At 40.8% G+C, this 10,684-nt stretch overlaps 1 protein-coding gene and 1 pseudogene across 4 annotated transcripts in view; one reads left to right on the top strand and one right to left on the bottom strand.

The window, feature by feature from the left end:
- LRFN2 (leucine rich repeat and fibronectin type III domain containing 2) overlaps nucleotides 1–10,684 on the top strand; it is a 579,865-nt gene that overhangs the window by 86,338 nt on the left and 482,843 nt on the right. The gene's annotated exons all lie outside the window — the stretch shown is intronic.
- On the bottom strand, nucleotides 5,838–9,786 carry LOC143809027 (large ribosomal subunit protein eL39 pseudogene; annotated as a pseudogene). Its single transcript, XR_013222031.1, has one exon. The product of XR_013222031.1 is annotated as a large ribosomal subunit protein eL39 pseudogene (transcript).

Genomic DNA, 10,684 nt, shown 5'->3' with positions numbered 1-10,684 from the left:
GCGAGGTTAGCATGGACCCCATAAGATGAGTTTGAGGACTGAGTGAAGGGAAGACCACGCTCTGTAACGGCGTTGTTATCAAGTTACCAGTGATGGTTCCTCATATATAGAGGGAGTGCAGCAATGCTAATATGGAGCCAATCAAAAGGATATGATTGCGAGGTAAGGTGTGAACACGACGTAATTATGTTATAACCTTTGTTGGTGTCTTATGCTAGGAGGAAAATATCCAAGGAAATGGGCTCCAGAGGTGTTTATGTGGAACCCGTGAGACATGATGGTACAAAGACCCTAGTATAGATGACAAAGGCCAGGAGTACAAAAAGTCCCCAAGTCTAAATAAATAAGAGAGATGCCGGCAAAAGGAATGTATCCAATAAAAGATGAAAAATCCTCACTTGGTATTGATTATTGGTTTATTCCACCGCATATAGATAAATAATGACAGCACCATATATAACAAAAAGGAGAAGGGGATCCAAGAATCTCAGATATAATAAAGAAATGGCTTGCAGTAGTACTTCAATGACCGCATATACCAGAGAAGAATAACATGTGACATATACCATGCGAAAAAAGGGTTAAAGCACAAAAGTGCATAAAGTATAGTATCGAAACACATGCTATGAAAAAGCCGGAGGAAGTAAAGTTCACAGATGACATATAGTATTGCTCTATTTGCCGCATGTGCGTGTGAAGAAGAACGTGTGACAGATACCAGGCAGCGAAGAGTAGTTAGAGCACAAAAGCGAATGTAGCATGGTATCAAATGGCTTCCCATCCCTTACAGCCTGAAACATCCGTGTACAGAACCCCGTATGTCCAGAATTGACCACATGGGAATGTGGGACCCGGAAGAAGCAGGAGGCGAAACGCGCGTCGGGGTGAGGGGACGCCAGCAGCACGAGGTAATACCACCGGTTCTATATCTTATTGTATCAGTGGTTCTTTTGATATATATTGGTTCCTATGTGTGTACCCTAGTGGGCTTTGGGCTTTGTATATTAGGTGATGTTACCACTGTGTACATCACCACTATAGATAGATGAGTTTATTTGATACCGCTATCCTTTCCCCTTGGAGCCATCTAAACCATTAAGCTATTGAGCCATAATCCTAATAGTACCTAACCACTGATAATATTTTTGATTTATGAGTATGGTATGCTAATTTTTTCCGGATCTTCTGGTGTCCCCTATGGTATTTATGCTTTTTTAAATTTGTGATCTTTTAAATTGATATCAATAAACATATGTTTTTAATATTGGGATCTCTTCTTCCTTCCCACTGGAATTATGTGGGATTAGTTTAATATAATATAGAGCAATGCCTAATGAGGGCAGAGTTTACCGGTGGGTGGCGCCCACACGATTGGCCAAGCAAGGGGAGGCATGTCCAGCAATGGGCGTACCTAGCAACAGACCACCGCGGCATCTCCTGTCCAGAAATGTGCGGAACGCTGAGCGCACAGAACCGGAAGTAAATGTCCTCGCGCATGCATAGTTTAAAAAAATCGGTAAGTTAAGGGCAATTGTGTATGTCCATGCTGTAATCGCCGGCAAGAATGTCAAACGGAGACAAATCAAATATTATGTAGGGAACCACCAATTCATAAGGGACCGAGTGGTAGAAAATATTTAAGGAAGAGGGAAAAAAAGAAGAATATACCTAATTAAAATACCTGATGATGATACATATAATTCTAAGTTTAGAAGGAGTCCAGCGAGGTTAGTATGGACCCCATAAGATGAGTTTGAGGACTGAGTGAAGGGAAGACCACATTCTGTAACAGCACTGTTATCAAGTTACCAGTGATGTATCAGGTTTGGTTCCTCATACATAGAAGGAGTCCAGCGAGGTTAGCATGGACCCCATAAGATGAGTTTGAGGACTGAGTGAAGGGAAGACCACGCTCTGTAACGGCGTTGTTATCAAGTTACCAGTGATGGTTCCTCATATATAGAGGGAGTGCAGCAATGCTAATATGGAGCCAATCAAAAGGATATGATTGCGAGGTAAGGTGTGAACACGACGTAATTATGTTATAACCTTTGTTGGTGTCTTATGCTAGGAGGAAAATATCCAAGGAAATGGGCTCCAGAGGTGTTTATGTGGAACCCGTGAGACATGATGGTACAAAGACCCTAGTATAGATGACAAAGGCCAGGAGTACAAAAAGTCCCCAAGTCTAAATAAATAAGAGAGATGCCGGCAAAAGGAATGTATCCAATAAAAGATGAAAAATCCTCACTTGGTATTGATTATTGGTTTATTCCACCGCATATAGATAAATAATGACAGCACCATATATAACAAAAAGGAGAAGGGGATCCAAGAATCTCAGATATAATAAAGAAATGGCTTGCAGTAGTACTTCAATGACCGCATATACCAGAGAAGAATAACATGTGACATATACCATGCGAAAAAAGGGTTAAAGCACAAAAGTGCATAAAGTATAGTATCGAAACACATGCTATGAAAAAGCCGGAGGAAGTAAAGTTCACAGATGACATATAGTATTGCTCTATTTGCCGCATGTGCGTGTGAAGAAGAACGTGTGACAGATACCAGGCAGCGAAGAGTAGTTAGAGCACAAAAGCGAATGTAGCATGGTATCAAATGGCTTCCCATCCCTTACAGCCTGAAACATCCGTGTACAGAACCCCGTATGTCCAGAATTGACCACATGGGAATGTGGGACCCGGAAGAAGCAGGAGGCGAAACGCGCGTCGGGGTGAGGGGACGCCAGCAGCACGAGGTAATACCACCGGTTCTATATCTTATTGTATCAGTGGTTCTTTTGATATATATTGGTTCCTATGTGTGTACCCTAGTGGGCTTTGGGCTTTGTATATTAGGTGATGTTACCACTGTGTACATCACCACTATAGATAGATGAGTTTATTTGATACCGCTATCCTTTCCCCTTGGAGCCATCTAAACCATTAAGCTATTGAGCCATAATCCTAATAGTACCTAACCACTGATAATATTTTTGATTTATGAGTATGGTATGCTAATTTTTTCCGGATCTTCTGGTGTCCCCTATGGTATTTATGCTTTTTTAAATTTGTGATCTTTTAAATTGATATCAATAAACATATGTTTTTAATATTGGGATCTCTTCTTCCTTCCCACTGGAATTATGTGGGATTAGTTTAATATAATATAGAGCAATGCCTAATGAGGGCAGAGTTTACCGGTGGGTGGCGCCCACACGATTGGCCAAGCAAGGGGAGGCATGTCCAGCAATGGGCGTACCTAGCAACAGACCACCGCGGCATCTCCTGTCCAGAAATGTGCGGAACGCTGAGCGCACAGAACCGGAAGTAAATGTCCTCGCGCATGCATAGTTTAAAAAAATCGGTAAGTTAAGGGCAATTGTGTATGTCCATGCTGTAATCGCCGGCAAGAATGTCAAACGGAGACAAATCAAATATTATGTAGGGAACCACCAATTCATAAGGGACCGAGTGGTAGAAAATATTTAAGGAAGAGGGAAAAAAAGAAGAATATACCTAATTAAAATACCTGATGATGATACATATAATTCTAAGTTTAGAAGGAGTCCAGCGAGGTTAGTATGGACCCCATAAGATGAGTTTGAGGACTGAGTGAAGGGAAGACCACATTCTGTAACAGCACTGTTATCAAGTTACCAGTGATGTATCAGGTTTGGTTCCTCATACATAGAAGGAGTCCAGCGAGGTTAGCATGGACCCCATAAGATGAGTTTGAGGACTGAGTGAAGGGAAGACCACGCTCTGTAACGGCGTTGTTATCAAGTTACCAGTGATGTATCAGGTTTGGTTCCTCATACATAGAAGGAGTCCAGCGAGGTTAGTATGGACCCCATAAGATGAGTTTGAGGACTGAGTGAAGGGAAGACCACGCTCTGTAACGGCGTTGTTATCAAGTTACCAGTGATGGTTCCTCATATATAGAGGGAGTGCAGCAATGCTAATATGGAGCCAATCAAAAGGATATGATTGCGAGGTAAGGTGTGAACACGACGTAATTATGTTATAACCTTTGTTGGTGTCTTATGCTAGGAGGAAAATATCCAAGGAAATGGGCTCCAGAGGTGTTTATGTGGAACCCGTGAGACATGATGGTACAAAGACCCTAGTATAGATGACAAAGGCCAGGAGTACAAAAAGTCCCCAAGTCTAAATAAATAAGAGAGATGCCGGCAAAAGGAATGTATCCAATAAAAGATGAAAAATCCTCACTTGGTATTGATTATTGGTTTATTCCACCGCATATAGATAAATAATGACAGCACCATATATAACAAAAAGGAGAAGGGGATCCAAGAATCTCAGATATAATAAAGAAATGGCTTGCAGTAGTACTTCAATGACCGCATATACCAGAGAAGAATAACATGTGACATATACCATGCGAAAAAAGGGTTAAAGCACAAAAGTGCATAAAGTATAGTATCGAAACACATGCTATGAAAAAGCCGGAGGAAGTAAGGTTCACAGATGACATATAGTATTGCTCTATTTGCCGCATGTGCGTGTGAAGAAGAACGTGTGACAGATACCAGGCAGCGAAGAGTAGTTAGAGCACAAAAGCGAATGTAGCATGCTATCAAATGGCTTCCCATCCCTTACAGCCTGAAACATCCGTGTACAGAACCCCGTATGTCCAGAATTGACCACATGGGAATGTGGGACCAAGTAGGCAACAAATACCCATTTGTTTTTAGGACAGGTCAGAACAAAGACAATATGTGGAGTCCCATAATTTAGGTAAAGATGATTCCTCTTGTTGGCCCAGATGCTGGTGACGTAACCAATGTCCACTCTGTGTCTGCTCCATCATCAAAATTCCAGATGTCATTGGGCATATGTCATAACCGGTAATGGATTAGGAGTGGACCCCTAAGATGACACCAATTTTATAAATGGCACCTGGTTGATGGGGACCCTGTGTTAGATTGGGGCCCCTGATTTTCACGTTACGCCCCTTGGCCATCTTTTCTGAGATGAGGAGTGTTTACTTCGGTTCTTTTCCAGCTTGTGTCTCTTCCCGTCTTTCTAATATCTTCTAAAATGCATGAACAAGTTTACTCATTTACGAGAGGAAGAGGCGACGATTATTGGCTGCTCTGAATGTTCCACTTCATAGTAATCTAATACACTCGTCCCTTTCTTAATGCCAAATCCATTTTTCATGACTTAACCGGCTATGGATTTTCTCATTAACACAATTTTACTTTTAATTTGATGCCGACAGATTCTTTTTATAATTCGCCTTTTAGCAGCAGTGAATCAAAGCTTCTTCTACGGCGCGGGCATGAATAACACAATGGCTGAACCCATGCAGTTGGAGTTTGGCCGGGCACTTTTAGGACTTTGAGTCGAATCACTTTCACAACTGTGGCCATCAATAATTGCAGAGAAGAACTCTACAGAGGGCACCAGAGATGGGCCGAGTCCCGGCACCAACCAACAGAGGAAATGGCTTTTTGGGGTTTCAGCTCGGAATAGTTCATGTTCGGACTCTCTTCCAAGAATGTCTGTAATTCATGATGATTAGCTCATTGACTACATTGTAATCATGAAGGAGCCATAGGCTCCACTTTCCATCTAGGAAATTAGAATCTTCTTATGTCGTTATGGGTTTGGGTGAGTTCTTATAGTGTTCTTGATATATATTTGGGTAACTGGTGCCATTCAGAACCATTCATGAAAATGGTAATAATATTTTTTGCACATCTAGAATTACTACACGTTGTGCATAGATACTTCTAACAAAATGATAGCTGTATAATAAGATGCTATCAGGTCTTCACAAGGAACCAGAATGTGGGTCCCTATTCTTTAAAGACCAAGCTTAGTCCTTCTCCAATGTTTCCTCTTGGAGTTGTACCTGATCTTATTGCCAGTCTTTATTCTAATCCACTGTGGGATTAGTCTGTTCTGTTTCTGCTCTGTTCTGCTCTTAATTCTGAACGTCTTGTGGGAGGACATGACTAGTACCTATGACCCTATCGCCACAAAAGCGGGTAGGAAAGAGCAAGATCTGCTGTCTGAGATATGATGAATGGACAACCAATATTTGCCAAAAGTTATATAAGGCTATGTCAATAAAGGAGAACTGAACTTTATATAAATAAAGGTATCTTCTAAATTAAACCTAAGTCTAAACCATGGACATGGTCCTTGAAAATTGTAGATAGTACAACTGTTATAGACTCAGCTGGGTGCATTCTGAGTGTGAGCAGAATGGACTTGAAGAAGTGAAGCAACAAAAATGGACAGCGTGGAGATCAGCAAGGACCAGGTCAGCAGGGTATGAAGAATAGCAAATGGGCAAGTGAATTTGGAAGCAGTAGATATAGCTGAAGGGTTGTTAAATACAGAAAATTGCAATACTTATATGGTTGTCCACAGGAATAGTACAGATCTGTATGCAATCAGGAACTTGCAGCAGTTAAATGGTTGAACACAGGAATAGTAAAGATGTATATGCAATCAGGAGCTTGCAGCAATTAAATGGTTGACCGCAGGAATGGTAGAGATGTAAATGCAATTAGGACCTTGCAGCAGTTAAATAGTTGACCACATGAATAGTACAGATCTATATGCAATCAGGAACTTGCAGCAGTTAAATGGCTGACCACAGGAATAGTACAGATTTATATGCAATCAGGATCTTGCAGTAGTTAAATAGTTGACCACAGGAATAGTACAGATGTAGAAGCGATCAGGAACTTGCAGCAGTTAAATGGTTGACCACAGGAATAGTACAGATCTATATGCAATCAGGAACTTGCCGCTGTTAGATGGTTGACCACAGGCATAGTGCATAGTAGAGATGCATATGAAATCAGGAACTTGCAGCAATTAAATAGTTGACTACAGGAATAGTACAGATCTATATGCAATCAAGAACTTGTTGCAGTTAAATGGTTGACCACAGGAATAGTAGAGATGTATATGCAATCAGGAACTTGCAGCAATTAAATGGTTGACCACATGAATAGTACAGATATATGCAATCAGGATCTTGCTGCAGTTACATGGTTGACCACAGGAATAGCACAGATTTATATGCAATTAGGAACTTGCAGCAGTTGAATGGTTGACCACAGGAATAGTAGAGATGTATATGCAATCAGGAGCTTGCAGCAATTAAATGGTTGACCACAGGAATAGTAGAGATGTATATGCAATTAGGACCTTGCAGCAGTTAAATAGTTGACCACATGAATAGTACAGATCTATATGCAATCATGAACTTGCTGCTGTTAAATGGTTGACCACAGGAATAGTAGAGATGTATATGCAATCAGGAACTTGCAGCAATGAAATGGTTGACCACAGGAATTGTAAATATGTATATGCAATTAGGAACTTGCAGCAGTTACATAGTTTACCACAGGAATAGTACCAGTCTATATGCGATCAGGAACTTGCAGCAGTTAAATGGTTAACCACAGGAATAGTAGAGATGTTTATGCAATCAGGAACTTGCAGCAATTAAATGACTGACCACAGGAATAGTAGAGATGTATATGCAATCAGGAACTTGCCGAAAGGAATTGAATAATCTTGCTAATAGAACTGATTTTGCAACATATAGCCAGATTCAGCAGAATTAAGCAGCAATAGCTAGGGGATTTACTGGGCTAAGCTACTAGTAGAAGTAGAATGCTGAGATGTAGACAGGCATTGCAGAAAGTACAAGTCAGCTGACTGAAGCAAGTCTGGACATAGATGAGGCCAACACCTACAAAAGCACATAGTACTTAGGTGCTGACCATATCGTGAATTGTCAGGCAACACCTGAGTGCCCGAGCTGAAATTAAAAGGCTTTGGATGATCAAAGTGGACCAAAGGTGAAGGGAGCAAGGCAGCTGGGACAGGGGAGTAACAGAATGACCAATAACACAGATCTCAGCTCCCAAAATGCATCACTATTATCCATTAGACATTGAAGGGTGTCAGTAAGTTGATCTTGGTTTTCCAACCCCCACTCACTCAGGTTGTAGTTTGGACACTTCTGGATTAATGTCTATGAAGACCAATGGAAAATTCCTTAAGACTAAGACCGATGTTCCATAATCTAGTCTTAACCCAAGGTAAAATCTGCCATATTTTTTAGGAGGCATCTCCTTGGCTGTTCATGCATCATTCACAATCCAAAATTTTGGCATTTTGAGCTGTCGGAGATTGACGCTGATGGGCACCAATTTTTAGTTACAGCAGTCTCTATCCATGGCGCCTTGCACTAAGTCCTAACCAATTTTTGGAAATATGACGGGGCCGTTGTAAAAAAACACCAACAATATTTCAAATTTTTAAACAACTGTGCGTCGTCAGACAGCAGATGTAAAGCCAATAAATTGAACCCATTGGGTGTTGCAGGTGGGATGCCCTAGCAAATATTGGGATAGCAGCATGTTTCTTCAAAAACAAATAATTCAATAACACAAAAGTACAGAAGTCGGAGAATGTATCAAGAGGAATCTTTGATGTTAATTTAATTTGCTCAATTCAAATGATAACTTTCCCAGATCATGCTGTAAAATACCACCATATCTTGGCCAATAAAAAATGGTGCTACAGAGAGCGGTGGAGGGTTGTAGACGGTGGGAACCACTATTGCCTCTATTGTCCTCCCTATATTCTGGCCCTGGGTGCACTCTGGGGTCATGGTCTTAGACAAGAAGCCAGCAGCTTTGCTGGATATTATACTGGTCACAGGTTCTGGTTTTCTTGCCTGCAGAGATTTAATTCTGACTTTCATCAGAGCCAGATCCTAGATAAATGCTCTTTGCGGAGTTGGTATAACTATTCATGCGACGCTTAATAGAGTTTTTAGTAATGGCGGAACTGTCCTTTAGGGTCACACAAAAATACTGGAGTGAGAAAAACAAAATCTTGAGTCTATTCCGTTCTAAGCACCTAAGTAATAGGTTTCCGACCGGTAAATACACGAGAACTGCAGAAGTTAATAGCTGCACTGCGCCAATAATAAATCTGGTCCTAAACCATCATGAAACATAAGGAGAGCAAATGGATATCACTCACTCCTGACACTTATGATCTTTGCACATATTGTCGCTGCGGCTGACCTGCATACCAATACCCCTGACCACAGCAAAAAGTCACCTTACTGCCCTGTAGATAAAAAAAGATCACTTCTCTGTTCTTCTTCTTTACTTATACTGTCCAATCTATAACTTGGCTTTACAGTTTTTTTTTGTAGGATTATACCCTTAAATTATCGATACATTAAAAAAAGCATAAAAATAAATAAATAAATAAAAATGCATAAAAATAGCTCCTCGTGGGCGTGTCTCTCCTTAAAAATATCCTCCTCCTGGAAATATTGTATCTTAGACGGCAGTTATTTTGTAATGTAATATTAAATAATTGTTACAAAATAACAAAACAAATGTAAAAAAATGTTTTAATACAAATGTATTTTACAAAAATGGCTATGCTTTGGTGCATCTCTTTTCTAAAAAAAAAAAAAAAAAAAGTCTTAGAAAAATAGGGAGACGTTTATAAGAGCATTTATGATACTTTCTGGCATTAAAAAAATGACAAATTAGGGCGTTTGTCATACGAGCACCCTTATTCATGACTTTTAAAATTTTCACGGCTGGTCACACAACTTTTCTCTTTTTTGCACAAAGGGGAGGGCCACATGCAACTTGACACATTTGCTATAATTTAAAATTGCAATGCTATAGTTGGCATGGAGCTCAGCAGCGCGTGCCGTGAACCCCAGTACACCAGCGGAGCTCTGAGATTGGCTCTTGTGGGGATGCACATTGTTGATATGTCATCACCGCTGCCTGCAGCCAAATGACTGGCACCGGGGGAGCGTCAGGAGACAGCGTTGGAACCAGAAAGGGTTTGTAGATGCGGAATTTGTTATTTTAGGTATTTTACCTAGTCCTGACAGTGGACGACCCCTTTTATGATGATTGTACTGTTTAACATGTGCCAAATTCATTAAGATGCACACACCTTTTAATGAATTGATGTCCAATGGAATAATGGATCTGCCAACCCATTTCGAACAAGATGTTCTTAATCAGCCATGATTTGATCTGTGCGTCTGTGGGGCTGTTTTTATCAGTATGTTATAATAAAGCTTTGTGGATTTTATGCAGCAGAGTTGTTACCTGGACTTCCATTATTCTGGTGGACATTACTTGCTCCATCCAAAAGAAAGGAAACTAAACTGACTTTATGTGAAGTTTTTTTGCTTACTGGAATTCTTGATGAATTAGGTACAATCAGCATATGCCAGAGCAAAAAATGGCACTCCAGTAATTAACATCACTCTAAAACTGAACAAATCAACAAACTGAATAAATCAACATCAACAAACTGAAAATATTGATGAATTTGTTGCTTGGGTTTCATCTCTCCCTCTTCCTCCCCGGCTCTACCCAGTTGTTGCTTGGGTTTTGCTGCTCCCTGTTCCTCCCCGGCTCTGCCCAGTTGTTGCTTGGGTTTCACCGCTCCCTCTTCCTCCCCGGCTCTGCCCAGTTGTTGCTTGGGTTTCGCTGCTCCCTCTTCCTCCCTGGCTCTGGCCAGTTGTTGCATGGGTTTCACCGCTCCCTCTTTCTTGGATAGTTTGTGCAATAAATCCGCGATGCCATAATGATACAAATTCAGACACAATGAAAAAACTCTGGTGGTTT

Source organism: Ranitomeya variabilis, chromosome 2 (assembly GCF_051348905.1).
Source record: "Ranitomeya variabilis isolate aRanVar5 chromosome 2, aRanVar5.hap1, whole genome shotgun sequence".
Classification (NCBI taxonomy): domain Eukaryota; kingdom Metazoa; phylum Chordata; class Amphibia; order Anura; family Dendrobatidae; genus Ranitomeya; species Ranitomeya variabilis.
Note: the sequence above shows the minus strand (reverse complement) of the source record. Positions and strands in the feature narration are given on the sequence as shown.